Below are 26,954 nucleotides of genomic sequence, written 5' to 3'. Positions count from 1 at the left end.
GCGGGTCTCCAACTTCTTAAAATAAACAAATATAAGGTGCCATTTAAAGTCTTGGAAGCAGCACTCAAGGTAGATAGTGATTGATTGTGAGTATAAGGCAGTCACTCATTAACAGCCATAATTGTTCAGTTTATTAATATATCAGGAAATGTTTCAGCGTGTGTTGATATCTTAGATATTGTGGCAAAAATATGTTCAGAACAGTTTAACAGCACCTTGATAAGGATATCAGTGTCCTCCAAAAATTTGGTTTAATAATACATATATGCTGGATCTTTCCTTCACTTTCATTCAAACACTAGGGAACTGTAGTAAGTTTCTCTACTTATGAAGGTATCACATCTGCTGTTAGGTTGGGGACTGGTCAAGTCGTATACTGCAATTTCGGATACCGGGCTAGAAACAACTTCGTTCACTGAGAAGTTTGTACATACAAACCATTCCGTTCGTGTATGCGCTGGTTTGTGTTCGCTGTTGTTCTCGTCTGAATAAATATATGGCACTTGTTCATATAATTAGCGCTTCCATTATTAGAATTATTTATCCATTATTAGAATAACAAGGTGCAAACCATACCCCCTTACAGTTGAAATCTATTTATTTATATACAAGAAGGTACATTGGGTTGCGAGAGTACATAACATATATTAAGAGGTACATTGTAGCAAGATTTGAGATTAAAGGATTTAAGACTAACACGTTTAGAAACAAGGCGCCCCCGAAGGAGGCTATTATTTGTTATGCACCCCATACTCAATCAGTAAGTAGTGGAGCAAAACATAGATTACATGGTCATAAAGTCTTAATCAGACCAATTCAATTCATGGTACAAGAATTCAACCAACTACGAACCACTTAGTTTGATGAAAGGGAGCAGTAGAACAACAGAAGTACACTTACATCGCATCAGGCTTGGATACCCATGTGCATGGGAAATAGGCTTACAGGTTCCGGAAGATGAGAGGAAATGTCAACACTGTGGAGAAATGCCCGTCAGACCACTGGAACATTATCTAACACAGTGCACAGTCACAAACCCATTAAGATTTCAACTTAGATTCAACAGAGCAGAAGAAGTTGTTAAACACATATGGCAAAATCTTACTGAAGCGATCATACGAGTCATAAATACTCATACTCCACCCATGTAAAACAGAAACAAGCAACACTTAGTGGGCCAGCCAGAGGCTTAGGGCCCGCGCAGGAATATCCCTGCAAAAAATAAAAAAAATTCAATTCAATTTCTTTTTTTATTATGCACCCCATACCCATCCCGTGGGCGGTGGTGTAAAGGATTACAGAGGCACATAATCGGTTCAGGAACTGAACCCTCTAGTTCGTTTAGCTAAGCAAATAACAATTTGTGACGCTAGTTACAAAATTTTTAATATTATATATACATGTACACACTCTCATACATACATACATGTACATATATATATATACGTATACATATATACATACACATACATATCTAATCACCTACACAAATACACACATCAATAATCTTTGTGTCACAAGTGATCAACAAGAGGCTCACAACAGTCACTATACAAGGCACTTTACATCTATGGTGAGTCACACAATTACTAGTCTTGCTCCACACCCACCCAACTGGGCGGCAGCTTTACAGTCATGTGCATGCATTACCTACAGTAAGGAAATTTTGGATACTTCGCTAAGATTTCGAGCAGCACATCATTATGAATGAAGTACTTACACATTTCTTGGACACTATTGATGGTGTTATCTCTAAATTCCGCGATTTTTTCACATTCCATTATATAATGACGCAAAGTATGCGAATAGTTCTGCTGACAGAGTTTACATTTAGTCAAATCTACATCAGCAGATGTTACAAACTCCCAGAGGTACTTGTAGCCGAGCCTAAGTCTAGCAGTGGTAACATCTAGAAGTCTGCTAACATTATTGGATGACCTATAGACGTGCGGTTCTTTTTGCATAATAGAATGATGATAGATGGAGTAACTGGTGTGAATTTAACTTTGCCTCAAGTCTCCGAAATTTAGTTGATGTTCCTGGGATATTGCTGCCCTCAGGCTGCTCAAAGGCAGTCCAAGTTGGTAATCAATTCCCTCTTTACGAGCAAAAGTCTTGGCCAACTCATCAGTTCTCAGTGGCTATTTTTACATTATCATTTACAACTAACTTAAGTTAAATAACAACCAGTAAACAGACTGCTGTTTTCTAATTCTAGTTCAGGCACTTCCTGGGATAAAACGCGAACATTCCTTAAGGAACTGTGAGGTGCTTATCTGTTTTTCCTCGTAACGGTCCCAAAGCTTCCACAAATGTTCATGTTTCTCTTTATTGCCCTTGCGGCGACTAGACTTTAGCTTTTGATCAGAAACCAGTTGGTATTGCAAGGTTACCAGGGACGCCTCACGGTACAGTAAGGGGATTAAAATATATAAAGCCAAGTTGTTCCTCACTGCCCTTTGATTCAGACGCTGGTGCCATCCTTCTACGTCATTGTTGGTCCTCACCAGTCGTCTAAATGCACACCAGTTCCCCAATTCCCACACACTGTTGCACAGCCACGTATTTTTTTATGTAATGAGTTAATTGTGTCGTTAAGGGTGAACTGCTAGCCGACTTTTCTAATTCAGCAAACGCCTTACAATTATGTAGTACACACGTACCACATAAGTACGTGTGTGTTACACACGTACACACACACCTTGTCAAGCACAAGACGAAGCTTGAAAAAGTTTAGTGGTATGCCAATAGGCTAGTCCCAGGACTAAGAGGCATGAGTTACGAGGACAGGCTGCGAGAAATGCACCTCATGACACTGGAAGACAGAAGAGTAAGGGGAGACATGATCACTACCTACAAAATTCTCAGAGCAATTGATAGGGTACATAAAGATAAACTGTTTAACACGGGTGGTAGGCGAACAAGGGGACACAGGTGGAAACTTAGTACCCAAATGAGCCACTGGGATGTTAGAAAGAACTTTTTCAGTGTCAGAGTAGTTAATAGATGGAATGCATTAGGATCGTTCGTCAGGCTGCGAGCAGCCGCGTCCAACAGCCTGGTTGATCAGTCCGGCAACCAGGAGGCCTGGTCGACGACCGGGCCGCGGGGACGCTAAGCCCCGGAAGCACCTCAAGGTAACCACCTCAAGGTAAGGTGATATGGTGGAGGCTGACTCCATACACAGTTTCAAATGCAGATATGATAGAGCCCAGTAGGCTCGGGAATCTGTACATCAGTTGATTGCCAGTTGAGAGGCGGGATCAAAGAGCCAGAGCTCAACCCCCGCAACCACAACTAGGTGAGTATACACACACACACACACATACACACACACGTACACACACACACACAGACACAAACATACACACACTAATGCCTCTATTCACCTTGCAGTAAATAGGAACCTGAAAGTCAGGAAGCTGCTAAAGGCTGCATCTTGGGGATGTGTGTGTGTGTTAGATAAAAATATATGTTGTTTAGATATGATGGAGGAAAAGAGGGCGAGAGTCGGTACATTAGACAACAGACGCTTAGAAAGGCGGGGTCCAAGAGCTAACAGCTAAATCTTAGAAATAATAAATTAAAATATTTAATACACACACATACATGTTTCACATGAATTTGGCTGAGGGCAGACTGAGGGCTGATGGCCCCGTCGACGGGGCAGGAAGTCGGCGGTTGATCAAAGGCCTCCCACATCCTCCACATACCTGAGGATTATTCCGGCTAAATTTTAAACGGAAGTAATGTCTTGGTATTTACGGCTTCAGCGGGTGGGTGGGTCCGTGGGTTTATTACACTATGAGTGAAAACAATCGCCTATTCTCTATTTTATATTGCCGCTTGCAGAGCTAGAAGCTGTTGCCTCTTGTGTACGTTGCACAAGGGGATTAATATCTGGATTAATAGCTTTCAATATTTCCAGTATTTTTTAAGGTATCGCTTAAATACCGAAGATACTGTTATTGGACACCGCTTAATTGACAATGTCTCAACAACGCAGGCTGAAGATGTGCGTGGCTCCTGCTATTGCAATGATGCTCATTTGCTTTTCAATGATGCGCCTCAGTTGCCCCCTCTCTAACTTACCGTTCTAAATACCCCTTCTCCATCTCTCGCAAACAATCCCCCCTCATACATCTCCCCCCTTTCCTCCTGTCCCCCTGTCCATCTTTGTCGCCCTGTCCATCTTTGTCCCCCTGTCCATCTTTGTCCCCCTGTCCCTCATTTTGTCCCCTTGCCCACATTTTCTGTCCTCTGTCCCCGATCCCTTTCCCCCTGTCCCCCTCTCTGTCCCCCCTTTCCATCTCTCTGTCCCCCTGTCCTTCTCTATCCCATTGTCCCTCTCTATCCCATTGTCCCTCTCTCTGTCCCCCTGTCTCTCTCTGTCCCCCTGTTCCTCTCTGTCCTCCTGTTCCTCTCTGTCCTCCTGTTCCTCTCTCTGTCCCCCCTGTCACTCTGTCCCCCCCTGTCACTCTGTCCCCCTGTTCCTCTATGTCCCCCTGTCCATCTCTGTCCCCCTGTCCTTCTCTCTGTCCCCTGTACCTCTCTGTCCCCCTGCCCACTCTTTCTGTCCGCTGTCCTTCATCTGTCCCCCTCCCTTTCCTCCAGTCCCCTTGTCCCTGTCTCTGTTCCCCTGTCCCTATCTCTGCCCCCTGTCCCCCTGTCTGCCCTTTCTGCCCCCCTGTTCCTGTCCCTCTGTCCCTGTCCTTCTCTGTCTGTCCCTGTCCCCCCTGCCCACTCTTTCTATCCCCTGTCTCTCCTCTGTCCCCTCTCTCTTGGTCTCCTGCCCCCCTCTCCTCCCTCTGTCCCCCGGTCCCCCTCTCTGACCCTGTCCCTCTGTCTCTGTGTTTCTGTCCCTCTGTCTCTGTCCCTGTCCCCCTCTCTGTCCCTGTCCCACTGCCCCCCCCCCTCTGTTCCCCCGTCCCTCCTCTGGCCCTGTCCGTCTGTCCCTGTCCCTCTGCTCCTGTCCCTGTCCGCCTGTCCCTGTCCCCCTCTGTCTCTGCCTCTCCTCGTTTCTGCCATTCTTTGTGTCAGCCTATCTCTCTGTCTCTTTCCTCGCTCTATCTCTGTCATTCTCTCACTGACTTTGCATATCCTTATCTATCCGTCTCTGTGTCTAACATTCTCTCCCTGACTCTGTCTATATCTATTTCTCTGTCTCGGTCTCCATCTCTCTCTCTCTCTCTCTCTCTCTCTCTCTCTCTCTCTCTCTCTCTCTCTCTCTCTCTCTCTCTCTCTCTCTCTCTCTCTCTCTCTCTCTCTCTCTCTCTCTCTCCTTACCTACATACATACATACATTTATTTAACACATGTGGTACACGCACAAGGGGACACAGGTGGAAGCTGAGTACCCAAATGAGCCACAGAGAGATTATAGAAAGAACTTTTCAGTGTCAGAGTAGTTAATAAATGGAATGCATTAGGCAGTAATGTGGTGGAGGCTGACTCCATACACAGTTTCAAATGTAGATATGACAGAGCCCAGTAGGCTCAGGAATCTGTACATCAGTTGATTGACGGTTGAGAGGCGGGACCAAAGAGCCAGAGCTCAACCCCTGCAAACACAACTAGGTGAGTACATACATACATACATACATAAGATATAAAACAGTGGAGGATTCCCAGGTAGAACAATCAACCACAATGCCCATTACCCCTTTACCCTGTTGTCCTTAACTACACAACTATACAAGAGTCATTAACACGTGTAATGGCTGATCCCCCATAACGATAGCATGAAGACCAATTGCCTGACCCGCAGTCCGTCTTGCTCCTCAAATAATTTTCGGGTTAACATGAAAACGTCTCTCGAGTTTATCTCTCTAATGTTGTTTTCCCATCTTTCATTTTATGAGCTTAGTTCCTTTATTATGCCCCAATTACTCATCCATTGAGAGGTAATTAAACTGAACCCAAATTTAATAAAGTTCCTTTTGCTAAGCAAGCTACAGTCTTGATAAAGTCAGATATATTGTTTGTTAACACATTTCTCAACAATGAACAGTTAGTTTTATCAAGCTAACATATGCTAACACAACGAGTGAGAGTATTAACTGGTCTAATTATTTTATTAGACCAGTATATATTATTAGATTATACTGGCATAATTATATATATATATATATATATATATATATATATATATATATATATATATATATATATATATATATATATATATATATATATATATATATATATATATAATGTATATATAATATATAGTGCCTGTTCATTACAACTATTTAACACTGGGAAGGGATCAGGATAAGGATTTGGGATTGGATGGGGAGGAATGGTGCCAAACCACTTGGACGGCGGTCGGGGATTGAACGCCTAGGACTGCTACTGTGCATTTAAATTACTAACTTACCTGAGAGTCTATATCCCTACATGTCAATGTTTGTGTATACTGGTAATGTGAGGAACATACAAAAGATAAGGGTAGCTGAACACCACAAAATGCTGAAGGACAACTTTATTAAAGTTGCATAATGAAATGTGTAAGTACTTCATTCATAATGATGTGCTGCCCGAAATCTTAGCGAAGTATCCAAAATTTGCTTACTGTAGGTAATGCATGCACATGACTGTAAAGCTGCCGCCCAGTTGGGTGGGTGAGGAGCAAGACTAGTAACTGTGTGACTCACTATAGATGTAAAGTGCCTTTTATAGTGACTGTTGTGAGCCTCTTGTGTAGTACATGTGTATACAACATTAATAATTTTGTAACTAGCGTCAAACAATAATAATAATAATAATAATAATAATAATAATAATAATAATAATAATAATAATAATAATAATATAAATAATAATAAAACATTGTTATTTGCTTAGCTAAACGAACTAGAGGGTTCAGTTCCTGAACCGATTATGTGCCTCTGTAATCCTTTACACCACCGCCCACGGGATGGGTATGGGGTGCATAATAAAGAAAGAAATAGAAGAAATTGAAATTGCATAATACGGTTATTGACATTCAATAATAGTAAGATAAAGCAATGAGGACCAAATGGGAGACCAGTGATCAGATGAATATTATAGGCTCAAGGGTAGCCTTCTCTTCTTGTATATAAATGAATAAATAAATTCGTTTGTTTAATTCTAATGCTTGTAGGCGAGAACAGTTGTGAATGCCAGCTAGCGCACAAGTACATGAGCGCCCAAAATACTTTTACACAAAAGACATGTACAGACAGGCGTGTGGCTTCTGACTTCGCTTTTATTGATTAATATTAAATATTAGGCGCTTACCTATAATAGTTATCATTTTATACAAGTATAACTCTCACATAATAAACATAAAAGGAGTTTATCCAAAAACTGACAGAAGTGTTGTGTTTTGTGCGTTGTATCGTGTTTGTGGGCATTCGGGTGTGTTGTGTTTACGCTGGCGGGCGGCGTCCTTACCAACTCCGGATTATGTCTATTACATCACTAAATTTCATTTAATAACTATATGCCTGTTAAGTATAAGATTTTAATTGCTAATAGCATTATATTGTCGTTTTTATATGGAACACGTACACATATGCGAAACGTCGAAAGCTGGTGTCCGAAGTGGTAAAAATATTAGTGTGCGATGTTGTCAATGTACGGAGTGTCTTGTATCCGTTAGGTTCGTCAGTTTTGTCTTTGCAATTATAACGGGTCCATAGAATTACCCAAATCGGCCCAAATCGGCCCAAAACTACACAAATCGTCCTAGCATTACGTAAGTAATGAAGAAATATATTATATTTACTTACTATAATGTTGGTGCTACACGTAGAACATGATCAAACCTATTTTTACTCTGAAATAATCTAATTTCATAACGAAATGAGACGTAAATATGTGAGAGGTGACGCCATAGGAAGTCGACGGTCCAAGCGACAATTGTGTGGAGCGACTTATCCAAGATATATGGTCGCCCGGAGAGTGTTTGCTGCCATATCAGCCTCCTGTACACAGTGATCCAGTCCTCGTACATACATGTATGTATGAGTGTGTGTACATGTGTATACAACAATAATAATTTTGTAACTAGCGTCAAACACTGTTACTTGCTTAGCTAACCGAACTAGAGGGTTCAGTTCCTGAACCGATTATGTGCCTCTGTAATCCTTTACACCACCGCCCACGGGATGGGTATGGGGTGCATAATAAAGAAAGAAATAGAAGAAATTGAAATTGCATAATACGGTTATTGACATTCAATAATAGTAAGATAAGTTTTGATATTAAGTTTTTAAGTAAGATAAGTTAAGATAAGTTTTAAGTAAGACAGTTTTGATATTCCTAGAGTACGACTTAATCAAACTAGAAATGCTCTACAAATCAAGGGTCCCAGAATGTGGAATGACCTTCCCAACCATGTTAAAGACTGTACCTCTCTCAACCAGTTTAAGTTAAAAACGAAGCTATACCTAATAAATTCCCTGTAACCTACCTTACCCTTCTATTGTCAACCAATGTCTGTTTTTTTTTTTTTTTTTTTTTTTTTTTTGTTAAGAGCGCTGTTTGTCGACATAATTGTATTTGTGCTGCTTTTTCATCTATGTTTTCATTTCTTGTTTTCATTCTACTCATTATCCTCAATTAGTATTAAGCTTGTCATTTAAGTTTATCATGCCCGAAACGCTTTGCGTAATAGTGGCTTTAGGCATTGTATGTACTAGCTCTACCTATAAGTCAACCAATCTTTGTAAAAAATTATTGTATGTATGTACCTTATCTAAATAAACATTTTATTTTTTATTTTTTTTTTTTATAAATCAATGAGGACCAAATGGGAGACTAGTGATCAGATGAATATTACAGACTCAAGAGTAGCCTTCTCTTCTTGTATATAAATGAAAAAATAAATTCGTTTGTTTAATTCTAATGCTTGTAGGCGAGAACAGTTGTGAACGCCAGCTAGCGCACAAGTACATGAGCGCCCAAAATACTTTTACACAAAAGACATGTACAGACAGGCGTGTGGCTTCTGACTTCTTTTTTATTGATTAATATTAAATATTAGGCGCTTACCTATAATAGTTATCATTTTATGCAAGTATAACTATCACATAATAAATATAAAAGGAGTTTATCAAAAAACTGACAGAAGTGTTGTGTTTTGTGCGTTGTATCGTGTTTGTGGGCATTCGGGTGTGTTGTTTTTACGCTGGCGGGCGGCGTCCTTACCAACTCCGGATTATGTCTATTACATCACTAAACTTCATTTAATAACTATATGCCTGTTAAATAGAAGATTTTAATTGTTAATAGCATTATATTGTCGTTTTAATATGGAACACGTACACATATGCGAAACGTCTAAAGCTGGTGTCCGAAGTGGTAAAAATATTAGTGTACGATGTTGTCAATGTATGGAGTGTCTTGTATCCGAGTCCATAGGAATTACCGTTTGTCCTGGCGCCATCTATGTTTTGACAGCAGTACTACTAATGTTCCCACGTTATGTGATGATCGCTATACGGGTCTTACGGTCAGTTGCTCTTCTATATATGTTTATGGACAACGTAGGTGATTTGAGGCAATTTGCGGCCAGAGTGAAATAGTATCCACGCGGTGAGTGATGGAGGAGGATATATACTGCTGTGTACTCGACCAGCGGGTGAGAGGTAAGTTATATCGAACAATTATGGGGAATAGATGGGTTATTTTAAGCGTAGAATGTCAGGTAACCGGTAACTACACAGATGGGGTAGTGTTTTTTTAAGTCTTTATTTACTAAAGTGGAACATTACATTATGCCTTTAGCTGAACAAGTCTACTGGTGGGGGAAGTAGACGGGTTTTATGAAAGTATTTTACCTAAATATTTGTATTTGGTTAACTAGTTCAGCCGTTACCAGGGAGGGTGTTCCTTTAATCTAATCTAAAAATTCTAGCCGGACAAAGTGATTAAATAAAGAAATTGAATAGAACGAAGTGGTTTGCCAGGGTGCTTAACATTTAGTTTAGTTCACTTACTATGCAGCCCATGCTTAAAGAATGCAAGTTTATCATATTGAATTTACCGTAGTTTTACTGCATTTAATATACCGTTTTTACCCTATTTAATTATGTCGGGGAAAGGCCGGTCGTGGAAAGTTCCTAATATAGCAAGTTTTAAAGGAAAAGTTTGAGTTAACTTTAACGCTTAAGTTAGTGACCAATTAGCTTGGTATATTGTGAGGAAAGTTACTAGAATTTAACATTGCAAGTGCCATTTCTCTACTCTTTGAGAAACATGACTAGATACATGAATCGCATAGTTTTATTACTAAATGTTCATGGATTAGGTTGCATAGTTGAGGAAATAGTGATAAGGTTTGTGATTTTGTGTACCTTCTCTTCAGCAGAGATTTTGATAGTGGCGCAAAATTGATAGGGGCTCGGATCATTGGGAATGCTGACTGAAGTTGATTAGGTCATGGCTATACCAAAGGAAATTAGTATAAATGGGGTTAAGTTGGGAGAAGTGTTGTAAGTAGTGCCTAAAAGCTCTCCTTGGACCTCGGTTATTCGCAAGATTATGGTTTAGACTGCAATAGTTGCAGAATTGGCAAATAAAAAATACCGATGCCCTATATAGTTTTGAAATGGTTAAGACTACCAGATGCAGTTTAATGCTGACAAATGTAAGGTTTGGGGGCTAGGTAAAGATGAGATAGATGGTGTAGATTATTAAGAGTATTAAATTTTTTGCAGGTGGTAAATTCTCCCAGAGCTGGCACTCCTCTCCAGCCTGGGATGTTGATTGGTTAGTCTTCAACTGCCTCCCAACATGGTAGTGAGGTCCCGAGCTGACATGCAGTGAGGAACGTGGAAAGCTTCCTGAATTGGCACATGGTATGCCTCCCTTTCAAACCAGCAGGTGGCACAAATGTTGCAGCTATCAGAATAGTGGATGAAGCCCACACTAAAATGTAAGTGGTACAGTAAATGGACACCCCCCCCCCCTCTTGACACTGAACAGTTGGGAGGAAGAGGGGGGGGGGGGAGAAAGTGTGGCTTATAGTTCTATTGCTACAGAATCTTTTGCCATAAGCCAGTGGCAGTGCCTATATGCACTTGCTATTCAGAATCTCCCCCTTACATAGTTAATTAAAAATGAAATGCTGTAGACAAGCTTAACTTTTGAAGGGGGGCAACATTTTCGTTGCCATCAAAGCACATCAAAGATGCTCTGAGCTAACTTCCCCTGGTCATTAGTGAATGGTGGCCAGTAACTCTATATTAGGAACTTTACTGCCATTAGAGTCCATTCCGAAAGTGTGCACTTCTGCTGTATCTGCCAGTTTGCTAGAAATTGAAATTGGCATACTTGTTCAGCAACTACTTGCCCTCTTGTACCATGTTACTCAACCATAACATAACCACCACACCACCCATTCCTCTAAAATAACATCCCATATGATAAAAACTTCTGCTTTTAATAAATATTTCTAATTTTAATATTGGCTTGCATGGTGTATTAATCATTCCTTTGGCAGAACTGTAGCTAAATTGTTCCCAAAATTAATCCATTAACAGTACTGTATCAGGTTCATAAAGAAATTTATAATAAAGACCAAGTGTGGTCATGAGTGCTGCAGATGGGGGAGATAGAACCTTACACCTGCAGAAGTGTGGTGATAACTAGAGAGAATATGGCCTTGTATAGTTGCTAGTGTAAAAATATTACTAAATTTAGTAAAATCAGTCGGGTTAATTATGAATTTTCAGACTAAAAAGCTTGGTACATAATTCAACAGAATAAATGTCCCCCTAGTAGTAAGCAGTGGTTGCAAAAGAATAAATTTGTATATATAAATTTTGTATTGCTTTTATTCAAATGTTATACATGGTTAAATTAAAGTTTTTGCAATGTTCCAGAAAAATGTTCATGACTAAAGTTGTTGGAAAATAAAATTTGTATAGCATGTTGACTTGAGATGACTATAGCTTTGTAATTAATAAAGATGGGACAACAAGATAGTGTGCCATTTAAAACAGCAACTGTTAAACTGGTACGAACAAAATGCCATCGCTATGCAAATAACTTTTTAGTAATATTTGCTGTTCACATGACAGGTTGTGGAAGGTCCTGGCAACAGAGCTGCAGGAAAATACTTGCAGATCTACAGTAAGTAGTGTTGTGTACATTGGAATTAGAGGGTAGAAGTTAATTGCTAAAAACCTATTAAATATTAGGGTATGGAAATTGAATGGGTATGGAAGTCTAGGCTTAGGCTAGTGGGTACCATATCTGCAAGTTCAGTCCTTTCAGGAATGTATTGAATAGAATGGTATGTTGAAATTGTGAAAATTGTAATGTGGGGCATTAGATCATAAACATAGTAGAGGGTGTTTTATTAATAAAATTTTAATGAAATATAAATCTTGTTTAGTTAACATTAAATGTTTGTTAAATAAGCTTTAATCTATAAATGTATAACACTGTTAAGGGTAATCATGAGTCAAATAAAGTTAATGGTAGGAAAAGTTTTGTTCTAAGTGATGGTATTTTTCCCTTGAAAGTAAAGAAAAATATTCAATGTTTACTTTAGCTTGGTTTTAAATTTATATAGTTTTCCAGAATGTGGTTTGGAAAGTCCAGAAGTCCCTCTGTCAGTTGGAAGAGTTAAACAGAATCAGGTGAGTTGTAGTAAAGGTTAATCTGAATAGATTTGCATAAAAGTAAAAAAATAGTAATAACTTAAACAATATAGCATTGGCTAAAGATAAATGTAAATTGCCATTGAAGTGCAGTTGATAGTTTCTCAAATGACATTTACTGAAACTTGGCAAATTGATGCCATATATATTTATATTGCTAAATTAGATCTTTACTACTGCTAGTAGAATATGTAGGAAAGGTAAATTCCTTAAAGAAATTTTTTCCATCTGAATTTGTAAACTACTGAATGCTAATTTGAAAAGTAAAGCAAGATTGGCTTTAAATCTGAAATTAATTTGTTATATTTTTCAGGTGAAAGTGATTATGATGCATGGACTGGCTTGGAGTGAGTCTCCTTTACTCTATGAAAGTGGGTGAGTTTGAATTTGATGTTTTAGCTATATCAATGACCTAATCTTAATTCTCTTATCTAGTCCATTTATAGGTGTGTAACCATGTCCTACTGTTACAACCCACAGGGGATGATGCAGTTTGTACTGATCCTACCCCATTTCATAAAAGGGGACCAGGCAGTCTTGCAGATTTCCCTGGCTTGGCTTTTTCAGAGCTTTGCTCTACTACCCATCTAATAGATGGACTAGATTTGCATAGGTTTAGGGACCCTTAACAATGGTTACATTGTTAATTCTCACAGGGCTTGTTTGCTGAATGGGTGGATGCATCTAAAACTTTAGTGCCTGGCATGCATTGTACAGTGCTTTCAGTAAAGCATATGTACAATGTTGATGGCACTAAAGTGGTGGATGTAATGCACCCATTCAGGGAACAAGCTCTGCACTAAAACCAGAGGAAGGGATAGGCCTTGCTGAGCCTATCTTAAAAGATAGGCTGTTAGGAGTTTTGGGCCTTGTTATTAGGCATTGGTGATAATAAAAGTAGTGTCCCTGTTTAATGTTTATTTTTCTTTTACAGGTGATTGTCTCTGGAGTTGTCTTGGCCTTTTGGATCTTCTGTTCATCTAGGAGCATCTGTCCCACAACCTGAAACAGTAATAAATATTAGATGTATTAAATACTATATGTAAAACTTATTAAATAAAACTTTTAATGAAACTACTTTATATACCTTATCCTGAAATTATGCTGGAAATTATTGTTTACTACTATTGATGCAATGTTTAAACATCTGAAATTTTTTTACTTTGAAAATAATTGGTAAAATTTACACCTATTTGTAACTTGTTACATAGGTGCATGCAAAATGCATTGAAAAGATGTAAAAAGTGGACTACCTATTCAATTTACATAAACTAACAAATATTGCAAATTAGTCTGAAATATTAAAGTGGAAAAATTTTTAGCGAATATTTTAGTTTTCATATTTGAAAGTAAATTTAAAGCTATGCAACACCTAAGCTTTGTACAAATTATGATTAAATTAACTAAAGATCATTGTTAAATTTACAAAACATTTGAAAAGTGACACTGAAGCATCTATACAACATGGTTTTCACAAAGTCTTTGGTAACTTAAATTTAATCAAAGCTCTTAAATGATTTGTCTGCCAAACTCTTCAGATATTCTGAAATATTTTACCTAGATTAAAACCATCATTGTTTGAAAGTGCAAAACAGATTACTGTCAATTAGTTTGACCTAACATCTGCAAGGTCCTGAAGGAATGGAATTTTTTTGTAAAACTGTTTGCTAAAAACAAACCCTGCCTAATGAACCTACTCATTTTTTTTTTAGAAATGGTAATTGCAACATTACCAAAGGCCATTGTTTTAATAGCCAAAGTACCAAATGAAAGACCAAGAAGCAACAAACGGGTACATGGTAGAAAGGACAAAAGAATGGTTATGAGGACCCTTTCATTTGTTAAAGAAATGACTGGGGAAAAATGCTGTCATACCACAAGGGGTCTTAACCCTTGTCATATACATCACTGACATTAATCTAAATATTACCAACCACAAAAATAGCTGATTACGTTATAAAGAATATAATATTGAGGCCTTAATGCAGATCTCTAACTCTACAAATAGTAACAAGACTGGCAATTTCTTAATATAAAACAAAAAAAAAAAATCCAAGACCTTGCACGTGAGCCAGAACAATCCATATCACAACTACCACATTAAAATGAAACAACAATGAAGGTAAGGTAATTACCAAAAGAAGACACCAAACCGGGAAGGCCATGCAGCACCATCAAAGTGCGAAATAATCAGAGGGCGCTAAATATCACCAAGAATGCCAATACGAGAACAAAAACGCACAAGGCGAACGATATCAAAAGTATCCGATTCACCTAGAATTCTATCGAGGGACAAGTGACTGCGAGGGACGGTCGGAAAGCAAGACACACGCTCGTCCTGGAAGTCAGGACATTCAACAAGGATATGCACAACTGTAAGAGGGACAACGCAATTCGGACAATAAGGAGCAGGGCGGCGCTCCATTAAGTGACCGTGAGTTAAGCGGGTATGACCAACCCACAGCCGTGCCAAAGCAGTGTCCCACCGCCGGTTACGGTGGTAGGAGGAAGGCCACGGGGACACACTAAGTTTGAGAGTACGCAGCTTGTTACCAACCACAGAGGACCAACAACCCTGCCAACGGGGAAGAATGAATAACAGGATAAAAGTCGGAATAAGGAATACCTTTACGGGAGATGGGACAAGAACGGATAGCTTCCTTAGCGGCAGCATCCGCACGCTCATTGAAACACCAATATGGCTGGGAACCCAGCAAAACTCTCTTATTTCTAAATTTAAATCAGTAAACAGCCAATGTTGAATCTCAATGACCACCGGATGGACAGGATTAAAGGACCCTAGAGCCATGAGGGCACTACGAGAATCAACTACAACCACAAAAGAGGAATGAGAATGAGAAAGCAAGAGACAAAGAGCATAGAGAATAGCATAAAGTTCTGCCGTAAAGACGCTAGCCTCCGAAGGGAGGCGACACATGTAAGTACGGTCAGGAAAAACAACAGAGTAGCCCACACCATCCGCAGACTTAGACCCATCAGGGAAGATGGAAATAGAGTGGGAGTGCGAAGAAAAGTGCTCAAGGAAGAGGCTTTTCAGAATTGTAGGAGGGGTAAAGGCTTTAGTAATACAAGTCAAGGACGTGCAAAACTTGGGAAGGGGGACTCTCCACGGAGGTAATGAAGGAACAATATGAGGAGAAACATTAGAAATATGAACAGAAAGAGAATCCTGTAAGCGAGATAACTGCACAGAAAGTGGGAGACAATGAAGAGGAACAGGAACCACAGGAGGAGGAAAAGTCAATGCACGACAGAGGCGAGAGGAAGGATGTTGGAAGGACCGCGCAAGATAGCGAAGACAGTAGCGATCACGGCAGTCCTGAAGAGAGAGAAAGCCAGTGTCAACATACAAACTAAGGGCGGGAGTTGAACGAAAGGCACCAGAGCCGAGACGCAACCCAGTATGGTGCAAAGCATCAAGACGGCGAAGAGTAGAAGGAGAAGCAGAAGTTTAGACAGGACGAGAGAGGAGTGCAAATAGAGGAGCGTGCGCCTATCCGCTCCCCAAGAAGTATGGGACAAAACCTTAAGGAGGTTAAGGGCCTTAGAGCATTCAACTCGGAGGCAAGAGATATGGGCTGACCAAGACAAACGAGTGTCAATGACTAACCCCAAAAGCTTCGCGGAATCCCTGTACACAATGAGATGACCATAAAACAACAACAATGAAGTAAAGGTCCTTTCAGTAAGAATCTATCATTCACTGAAAGTTGCTGCAGTTAAAAATAAAAGAAAATACAAGTCCCTAGAAATAAACAAGCAACCTTTTTGACTAAGGAAAAGAAGGTAGTTATTCTAAGTCTAAGTATTCACTTAGATAACTGTATCCAAGCATAGAGGTTCCCCCCCCCCTTCCCTTTCAGAAAAACATCTACTTTCGAAAAAGTTTAACATTGGCCAACAAAAATGATTCCAGAACTAAATTGCCTAATACCAGGAACAACTGAGAGCCATGAAAAACACTGCAACCCTCTCCTACCCCCAAGTCTTATGCTATTTATGATCCAAGGTAATTTGAGATACTATACTTCCTACAGACGAGTCTAGTGAGAGGGTGATCTCCTGGCGATTAAATTGAAGCACGATACAGGTGTCAACGAACATCAGTCAGCCCACTTGTCAGCACAGTGGATAACTAATGACATCATAATCTGCAGTGTTGTATGCCTCCCTGTGGCCATTTAAATCAATAAAACACAGGGTTGTGGCAATGTTTACAGCATAAGGCAAGGTATAGAGGAATCCTGGAATGCCATGTAATGTGTAGTCCTTGAATGTGCTTTAGGCAACCAAATTGAATAACAACATTTCTGGTGTTCGGCTATATAATCCGAGTTTCTCATTCGGTATAATGTTTTAAACCTAAATAGGAATTCACTTTAAAGGTCAATTTAATTGGAAAGTGCTAACCAGATTCCAAATTACTGAACTCTGAAAGTACTACAAGGCAAGTTTAACCGAATGAGTGTTTGCCTATCCATACCCCCATGAGGTATGTGACAACACTGAATAAAGAAAGGGTCTTTGAGCATTCACCGTGCAAGTATTTGACATGACCAATATAGCCAAGTGTTAAAGATCATTCTAAGCAGTTCTGCACAATCCATATACTATCAATTAATATAATTGTACAATGGTGCTTGGTGGATGATATTTCCTATTAAAACTCATTGGACAACTGTTTGTATTAGACATTTTAAACCTACAAATGGTAGCCCTAGATATCGCACTACAGTATTAATTACAAGATGAACAATGTAAAATCAATACTGTACCACAACAGCAAAGGATGACTGATTTTCAACAACCGACAAACACACAGGTCTAACACCAGCCATCCCGAGAGAGGACGTCCCAAGCATGTACACCCCACAACTTTACATCACCTTTGCTACCTCACGCGAGCACGCAACAGCATGAGGATGTCATACTCCCAAACCAACTCCTTGCACTTTGAGGCTTTAACAACTCAACATTTAAAAAGTTGATTTAAAAAATCAAACACCTGAATTTTTCCCTAATTAAATTTACTAGGGAAATGCACACCAAGCCATGAAACTTACAATGAAGATGAACAAACTACACACAACTGTCACCAAACTTCCACATACCACCCCCTTCTCATTCCTGCCCTCCCTCCTTAGGTGCTCTGATTGGCTGAGCACCTGAGCCACCACCACTCACCTCTTGTGAGAGCCTAAAGCATGTTTGGTTGCACTTTAAAAGTTCCCGAGTGTACTCGCCTAATTGTGAGTACCGCCTGCCCGGTTCACCATTTTGTTTTTCAATCTACCTCAATTTACCCCTTTACAGTCAAATATTATGCAAAATTCTGTTTAAGACTTGTCCCTTCTTAACTTAAATAACTGCTTTGGCCATCTGCAATCTTTCTAGGTGGGTAACAATGACTCTTGAGGCCAGAAAGGACTTATCAGACGGCGATCATAACAATACGGTACACACACAAAATCACAACCTGATATACACCAAGCAGAAAATCCACTGGAGCTGTGAGGCAACGTAAACCCTTGCCCAAGGCACTGGCAGCTGCATACTCTACCACAGTATATTACTGACTTTGTAAAAGTCTTACAACCGGATTTCCCCATAAATCACAGCAAGTTTTGAGGCCACTCCTTGAGTCAACGTCTTACGTAAGCCCTACAAGCACTCAGGTGAAGGCTGAAGCAGTTCAACACCATACGCCCCAACTTCAAATACACAGTTGAGAGGCGGGACCAAAACGTGATTTTCTGTGTGTGCCTGAAGTTGGGGCATACGGTCTTGCTTCACCCTTCACTTTACCCTTTACCGGCGTACTTCAGGGGTTTTATTTAATACTTGGACTGGCTTCAGTAGGGCCTCCAGACTTTCTGTGGCTTCACAAGTGTCACGTGAATCTCCTGCATAGCAGTGGAACTGCCTTTACCCTTCACCTTCAATGCCTCTGCACTGGAAGTATACATCTACACCAGCCCAGAAGAGTCATCAGTCCTGCCACCTCTCCATACCCCCCCAGGGCCTGGCACGGCCTGGTACGACTCAGAGGCAAGCCGGGCGCCACTGTTAACTGGCAGTTTGTCCCCACAAACAAGCAGTTAGCCGCCTTCAACTGACAGTGGTACAGCTCAACACAAAGGCACCGCCAGCCACAACGAGCAGTTTGCTAGTTGACCAGATGTCCACCTCGTGTTGACACTGGATGAGTCATCACCGCCGGACTATATAAAGAGCGCTGCCTCCCTGGAGAGGCAATCTCTCCCTTAGTGCTCTAGGATCACCTTCGTGTCTCTAACCCGTCGTCCGCTTCCAGCCAACGTCGTGTGACTGATGCCATGGTGGTATGGTAGCTGTCTTCAGAACACCAGTATATCTTCATACTTTTATTCCTTGCTTATAGTTTATTTTTTGCATTTAAGGTCATACTAACTTGTTCACCTTTGCATTACATGATAGTCAAGTATTGTCATGTGTTATTTTTGTTCATTACTATTTCAGTAAATTGTTTAATTATTTGATAATTTTCATTTGTTTCCACCTGCAACTTACACACTGCAAGGCCAATAGCAGCATTTCTTTCATTTATGTGAGGGAGAGCCATACCATCTTGGTTCAGTATAGCTGTGATACCATAACCCGTCACACAAGATATCCAGTTGTAAGACTTTTACCATCAGTGGTGGTAGAGTATGCAACTGGCAATGCCTTTGTTACAGGTTCGCTTCATCTCACAGCCCCAGTGGATTTTCTCACACATTTGAATACATGAAACAACTTTATTTGATACATTCCAAACCAAAGTACTGTACAGTACAGTAATTATCAAACCATCAAATGTGTGGGATAATCATAGTGCGCTAAATATCACTAACGTCGCCAATACAAGAACAAAAACGCATACGGCGAACAATATCAAAGGTATTGAATTTACCAAGAATTTTATCGAGGGACAATTGACAGTGAGGGATGGTCGGGAAGCAAGACACGTAAGTCCTGAAGTCAGGACATGTAGAGACAACGGTTTGGACAATAAGAAGCAGGGCAGCGCTCCATTAAGTGCCCGTGAGTTAAACGTGTATGACCAATATACAACCTCGCCAGAGCCGTTTCCCACCACCAGTTACGGTGGTAGGAGGAAGGCCACGGGAACACACTACTCTTAAGAGCACGCAGTTTGTTACCAGTAACAGAAGACCAAAAACCCTGACAACGGGCAAGAATGGGGAAATGAATAACTGGGTAAAAGTCATAATAAGGAATACCTTTACGGGAGATGGGACAGGTACGGATAGCTTCCTTAGCGGCAGTGTCCGCACGCTCATTTAAGAACACACCAATATGGGTGGGAATCCAGCGAAATTCCACTGTCTTAAATCTACTGGAGATAAGAAACAGCCAATGTTGAATTTCAACTACCAAAGGATGGACTGGATTAAAGGATTCTAGAGCCATGAGGGCACTGCAAGTGTCAACTACAAACACAGAGGAGGATTGACAGCGAGAAAAGAGTTGATGAAGAGCATAGAGAATAGCATAAAGTTCTGCCATGAAGATGCTAGTCTCCGGAGGCAGGAGACACAAAGGTGCAGTCAGGAAAAACAACAGAGTAGCCTACACCGTCTGCAGACTTAAGACCCATTGGTGAAGACGGAAATAGAGTGGAAGTGTGAAGAAAAGTGTTCAAGGAAAAGGTGATTTAGAACTGTAGGAGGGGTAAAAGTTTTAGTCATGTGGGTCAAGGCTTACAGAATTTAGGAACGGGGACCCCTCCATAGGGGCAAAGACGGAATGACACGAGGGGAAATATTGGTAACACAAACTGAAAGAGCATTTTGTAAGAGAGACAACCGTACAGAAAGAGATAGGTGGTGAAGGGGAACAGGAACCACAGGATGGGTAAAGGTCAAGGCATGACATAAGCAAGAGTGAGGGTGCTGTAAGGACCGTGCAAGGTGGAGAAGACAGTAGCGATCATGGCGATCCTGTAGAAACAGGACGCCAGTTTCAACATACAGGCTTAGGGTACGTGTCGAAGGAAAGGTACCAGAGCTGAGCCGTAACCCAGTATGATGCAGTGTGTCCAGATGGTGAAGGGTAGAAGGAGAAGCAGACGAGTAAACAGGGCCATAATCGAGTTTAGACAGAACGAGAGAGGAATGTAAAGAGAGGAGCAGTGTCGATTAGCTCCCCAAGAATTATGGGACATGACCTAAAGTTAGTTAAGGGCCTTAGAGCATTCAACTCGGACGTAAAAAATATGGGGCGACAAAGACAAACGAGTGTCAAAGATTAGCCCTAAAAGCTTTAGCAGATTCTTTGTACAAAAGGGGATGACCCCTGTTACCTAACAGTAAATAGGTATCTGGGAGTTAGCTGTTACAGGCTGCTTCCTAGGGGGGTGCGTGTGTGGGAGAAAAAAAATTTAGTAGTTAACCACTGAACTGCTCTGTCTCCAAATAACACCCTGGTGCACAAGAAATAAATTCTTTCCAAAAATTTTTTTTCTCTTCTTATATTGTTAAAATGCAGAGTCTGATCACGGGGAAACTAAACAAAAAATATTGTATGTGACTTACTTTAGCTGCGATGGAGCTGGGAAGTTGAGCAAATTATGGGCGCTGAGCGTTGGAGCGATGGGGGTCTGTCGGCCCCGCCACCCCGTGCGACAGCAGTTGCTGCGAATAAAATGTTGCGCAATTATTTTGAAGTTTCTCATTCATTTCTTCCTTTTTTTTGCTGTAATATTATTTAAAAGTGTGTAATTTGTGGAATTTATATAATTCAAAGTATACAACATCGCTATGCTCAAAATTATGGGCCTCATATATGCGACATATTCTACAATCAAACAGTGCTTTTGCTGTTATTACACTATATACACACATTGTATATACCCATCTACGTATGTATTCACCATAACGATCCACTATGTTGGTATGGTGAGCCCAAAATCATGAGTGAGCTGCCACACCCTGCCAGTCCTCCCTCCCTCCTCCAACACATTACTCGCCAACATTCCTCCTCCCAAAATACTGTTATTGTGTTTATTACACTATTTACACACGTTATGTATAAGTATGTACATGTTTTATTCATGTACATACGTACATACTTGCCATCTCCTCACCTCTCTCTCTTGCCTACTTAATGCTCTTGCTTCCCTCATCTCATCACAATCGACTTTATAATGGTCCAGGATGGATCGAAATGTCGTCGTCTATTCAATTTCCAGTGTGTGGTTTGGTCAACAATGAAATCTTCATGCAAGATCTTATAAAGAAAACCCCTAGAACGAGTTTTGCAGATACGAAAGAGTTTAAGGTGAGTAGGGGATGGTTTGAGAAATTTTGAAAAAAGACGTGGTATTCATAGTGTTGTGAGGCATGGTGAGGGTGCCAGCTCAGACAAAGTAGGGGCTGAAAGATTTGTTCGTGATTTTAAAGATTTTGTAGATACTGTATTGATGGATATATTCCACAACAAGTGTTTAATTGTGAGGAGACATGACTATTCTGGAAAAAATTGCCGAAGAGGACATACATTACCCAAGAGGAGACGTCACTGCCCTGACACAAGCTAACTTGGGCTAACTTGTGTCAGGATAGGCTAACTCTTGTGCTGTGTGGCGATTTGAAAATTAAACCCTTGCTCGTGTATCATTCCGAAAATCCAAGAGTTTTAAAAAATATATAACTTGCAGAAAAACTGATGTAGAGTGGTTTGCCCTGCCATCAAAAAATATCTGCAAGAGAAAAGTTTGACACTAAAGGGCCTGCTTCTCGACAATGCTCCTGCTCATCCTCCAGACTTGGAGGATGCATTGTTGGGGCCACTTTTTTTTTTTTAGGGATATTCCTGCATGGGCCCTAAGTTTCTGGCTAATGAACCAATGACATGAAGGAGGAGTTTTCAACCTACCTTATGTTAGGTGTGCAGGGGTCAATAGGCTGAACATAATGTCAGGAGCAAAGGGGGGCGTTTGCCTCTTCAAACACAATTGTAACCATCTTCATCTCTTCGAACTATCCTAAATGCTCTCTTCACCTGTCTGACCAAATTGGGTGTCCAGACCACCTTTGAATCTGAAATTGTAAAATTAATTGTGATTTCAGAATATTCAGTCCATTTATACTAACAAAATTATATACAGTATACTGTAATTGAAATTTTACAGAATGATAAAGGCAATTTAGTAACTTTGTTAAAATGCACATGGGGGAAATACATGAAAATAGGTTAATATGGTTTGTAAGGTTGATGGGAAATGTTTATTACTTTTATAATTTAAAAGATGTATAGCCCTAATACTCCATCCTGGGTGCATTCCACCAGGTAATGACCACAGCAAAAGTTTTCTACGAGGCTCTATTGTCACACAAACTTTTCACATTTTCAAACTTGATTCATCTTTTTCCCCCTCGTTCCAGGGGTTTTATTTAAAAGGTCTTCATTCAAATGCCTTGGTTTCTCACAAATGATGGCCTCTGAAATGCTATCACCTGCTAACTCCTTGTTGTGTATCCAAATTAATAAAAACTTTTTAACATCCTCAAGTGTTTGTGTTCTTTGTTTCGGGATTGTTGATATGCCCTTTGCCACTTTAATGCTCATAATGTCCTTCTTCTTAGCAAGTATAGTGCATATTGTTGACATAGATTTGTTGTACTGCCTAGCTAGTTCAACAACCTGTGCACCATTTTGATGTTTATGAATGCTCTCTTGTTTTTCCTCTATGGTCATTCTCACATGTGTTTTCTTGGCTTGAACCTTACCACTGGCTTTCTTGGGACTCATGGCAAGATATATCATAACAAATTTTATGTTCAAATAGCCAAAAATCCCAAAACAAATGTAATGCTTTACAAAGAATTCAGGCGCGATACTTACTAGGCAGGAGACACTGGTAAACTGAGGCGCGATCACCATGCCACCACGCGCTAGGTCAGCCCATACGTATATCAACAAACTCCTTTCCCGAGGCTAAGTTTGTAACCCGATTCAAATTTTTCGAAGAAATTAGGCTCGTAACCCGAAAAGTTCATAAATATTCATTCGTAAGCCGAGGTGTCACTATATATAACTAAAAAATTAAACTCAAGATTACTTTCAACCCCCACCCCTTTTGCTCTACTCCATCGCCACCTACCTTCACCCCCCTCTATGATGTACTCTTCCATAGACACCTACTTTTGCCCCCCTCCTCCCCTCTACTCCTCCATCATCACCTACCTTCACACCCCCTCCCTTCTCCTCCTCCATCGTCACCTTCCTTTCACCCTCCTCTATGATGTACTCTTCCATAGACACCTACGTTCACTGCATATAATGCTCCCCTCTACTCCTCCATCGTCACCTACTTTCACCCCCCCTCCGCTCTACTCCTCCAGGGTCGCAGACAATTTCACGAGCGTGAGAACTACGAGTTCTCTAACCACTCACACTCCTACTCTCTCACCAGTGAGGGGGAGGGAAGGAGGGAGGAAATGAAGGAAGAAAGGTGGGGAGAGAGAATAGGCAGGGGGGAGGAGGGCCTAGATACATTTCTTCCATATAGATAGGTAGACTGAGGGAGAGCTGCTTGCCAAGAGCCCTATCAGACAGGCTTCCTATTCCTCAACCCTCCCTAATATGCCACATCCTGGTCAGGACAACTTGCTCGATTGTTATTCTTGGTGTGACTCGAGAACTGACCTCGAGGCGGGGCATGGGCATGGATTATCTCCCTGGGGCACGCACCTCCCTGCCCCAGCTCTCTCTCTCTCTCACATAATCTATCAAGGGTCTAACATGAGGTCATTGTGCCTACCAGAAGTGTATATGTCCAAGGCTGGCCACCTGTCTGGACCATTCAAATGTATAAACACATAATTAGTCTATTAAAATTATATATAGTGCTACAATTATAAATTAATTTGTTCATGGTCATTTGTTTATCAGTATTTTAATATGAGGTATATATACGCATGTATGTATACGTTGACGTACACATATATGATTATGTGTATGGAATGATTATGATTATGTGTAATCATATATGATTATATCTAATGGAATGTATTAGTAAGTGATGTGGTGGAGGCTGACTCCATACACAGGTTCAAGTGTAGATATGATAGAGCCCAATAGGCTCAGAAACCTGTACACCTGTTGATTGATGGTTGAGAGGTGGAACTAAAGAGCCAGAGCTCAACCCCAGCAAGCACAATTAGGCGAGTATATGAACGAATGCACATGTACACTTTCAAATGAATTAAGATACCTTGAGATACACAATGACTTAGTTTAAATAGTTTAAACACATTATGGTACTGATTTTGACATGCTGATGTCTGGAAGGGAGAGGGGGTGTGGGGGGTTATTGTCTGAGGTGGAGGACCAGAGGAGGGGGTCAGTGGAAGGATGGTGGCTGGAGGGATGCCATTGTTCTAATGGTTATGAAAACAAATATTGATGGCAGGAATTCAGTGGGTGTGTACTTCAGCCGCACCATCACCATACTGTGCCCTGCTACAACCCCCCCCCCCCCCCAACTCCACCCATGCTGTGCGGGGCGTATTACACATTATGGGATAACCAACTGTCTGTCCATTCCTGTCTGCTCGTTATACTGCCCTTCCTTTTGAAAATTGTCTGCTTTATCGACTTCCTTCAAGACCACACGTTAGCCTCTTATCACGCCCTCTTACCACTCTCAGGGAGCCGGCTCTTCTATACAATAGTTACCACTCAGTCCCCAAGGTGAAAGAGTGTCCGGGCATATGACTTGTTACGTGTACTTATTTGCGATTCGTTTGGGCTGTCACGTGTGGTGATTAGTGTTGGGTAAGGCTAGGCCAGGTCAGGTCAGACTAGGCCAGGTCAGACTAGGCTAGGTAAGGCTAGGCCAGGTCAGGTCTGGTCAGGTCTGGCTAGGCCAGGTCAGGCCAGGTCAGGTCAGGCCAGGCCAGGCTAGGCAGGGTGAGAGAAGTAAAGCGGCAGGTACTTACGTTTCCGAGAAAGTAGCGGCGGTAGTATATTGTTGATTTAGATTCGACGACATCCTGAAGCTAGTTAGTGGCGGCCTCATCGCTCTCGAACTTCTTGTTGTTGTAGGGGATACGAGGCACACCCAATATCCCCCTTACATTGATCACATCACACACTAATATTTTTACTATTTCGGACACCAGATTTGTCTGTTTCGTATATGTATAATTGTTCAATATTAAAACCACAATAGAATGCTCTTAACAGTTACAATTTTCAACTTAACAGCCATATAGTTGGCAAGAACGCCGCCCGCCAGTGCAAATATCTCAGACCCTGTTGGAATATAACCAGTCCGTCAATCGGGTCAACCCAAGTGTTGCGTTTCCATGCGTTTCCAAAAGGGTCGCCCTATACTCACAGGATGAGTATAGGGTACACAATAAACTACCACTCACATCATGGGTATGGGTTGCACAAGAAACTATCGCGCAGAGGATGAATATGGAGAGCAAAGTAAACAAAGATTCACACGATGAGAAAGGGTTGCGCAATGTCCTGTGACTCACAGGTTGAGTATTAGCTGCACAATAAACTACAGGTCACAGGATAAGTATGGGTTGCACAATAAATTACAGGTCACAGGATGGGTATGGGCTGCACAAACTACCGGTAACAGGATGAGTATGGGATGCACAATAAATTACGGGTCACAGGATGAGTATGGGTTGCACAAACTACCGGTAACAAGATGAGTATGGGGTGCACAATAAATTACCGCACAGAGGATGAGTATAGGGTGCACAAACTGGTTGGGTAAATGGAAATGGTTGGGTACATTTCCTTTCACCTAATGCGACTATTCATGTGTCCGGACACCGGCGATTGTGTGGTATTGGCTATTTATTTAACCATAACTTTGCATTCATTTAATAATTATATTAAGATATGTTTTCCTTGAAATGTAGTTACATTATCGTCTACATGTCTTTATTCTGACATAAAGACCTATGGCGTTACTTTGCATATATGCAAAGTAATTATAAAATTGATTGGCTTGTGTGGAGGCCTTCACACTCCCTGAGCGAGCCATCAAGTAACTATAAAAAGGCATATATCTTCACTTTCACTTCACTTATATTTATGCCAAAGTATTAACATGCAGCTTATATTTATGTCTTTATGATGACATAGAAAACTTCGTTTATTACAATATCTAGATTAAATTAACATTGATCTTCGGAAGGTCATAGTTCCTATATCGGTAAGGAGAGCGTCGGCCATGAAGCCTTGTTTAAAGTATGAATATTTTTCCTCTCTAATAAGGTA

The 26,954-nt window shown here is 40.7% G+C and overlaps 2 long non-coding RNA genes across 6 annotated transcripts; one reads left to right on the top strand and one right to left on the bottom strand.

Annotated features, from left to right (window-relative positions):
- Positions 1 to 337: 337 nt before the first annotated feature.
- LOC138356390 (uncharacterized) lies at positions 338 to 13,712 on the top strand. Of its 5 annotated transcripts, none has more exons than XR_011224441.1 (7): positions 338 to 352; positions 7,628 to 7,723; positions 10,689 to 10,906; positions 12,054 to 12,105; positions 12,559 to 12,617; positions 12,952 to 13,013; positions 13,573 to 13,712. It is a non-coding gene; the product is annotated as an uncharacterized lncRNA (long non-coding RNA). The 5 variants fall into 5 exon arrangements; XR_011224439.1 differs by lacking the exons at positions 338 to 352; positions 7,628 to 7,723 and adding exons at positions 7,746 to 7,985; positions 9,520 to 9,617; XR_011224440.1 differs by lacking the exon at positions 338 to 352 and having other exon boundaries at positions 7,478 to 7,723.
- On the bottom strand, positions 13,542 to 26,687 carry LOC138356389 (uncharacterized). Its single transcript, XR_011224437.1, has 4 exons — positions 25,646 to 26,687; positions 22,578 to 22,741; positions 21,236 to 21,334; positions 13,542 to 13,640 (listed from the first exon to the last, which is right to left on the bottom strand). It is a non-coding gene; the product is annotated as an uncharacterized lncRNA (long non-coding RNA).
- Positions 26,688 to 26,954: the final 267 nt, after the last annotated feature.

The sequence above is a fragment of the Procambarus clarkii genome, chromosome 72 (genome assembly GCF_040958095.1).
Source record: "Procambarus clarkii isolate CNS0578487 chromosome 72, FALCON_Pclarkii_2.0, whole genome shotgun sequence".
NCBI lineage: Eukaryota > Metazoa > Arthropoda > Malacostraca > Decapoda > Cambaridae > Procambarus > Procambarus clarkii.
Note: the sequence above shows the minus strand (reverse complement) of the source record. Positions and strands in the feature narration are given on the sequence as shown.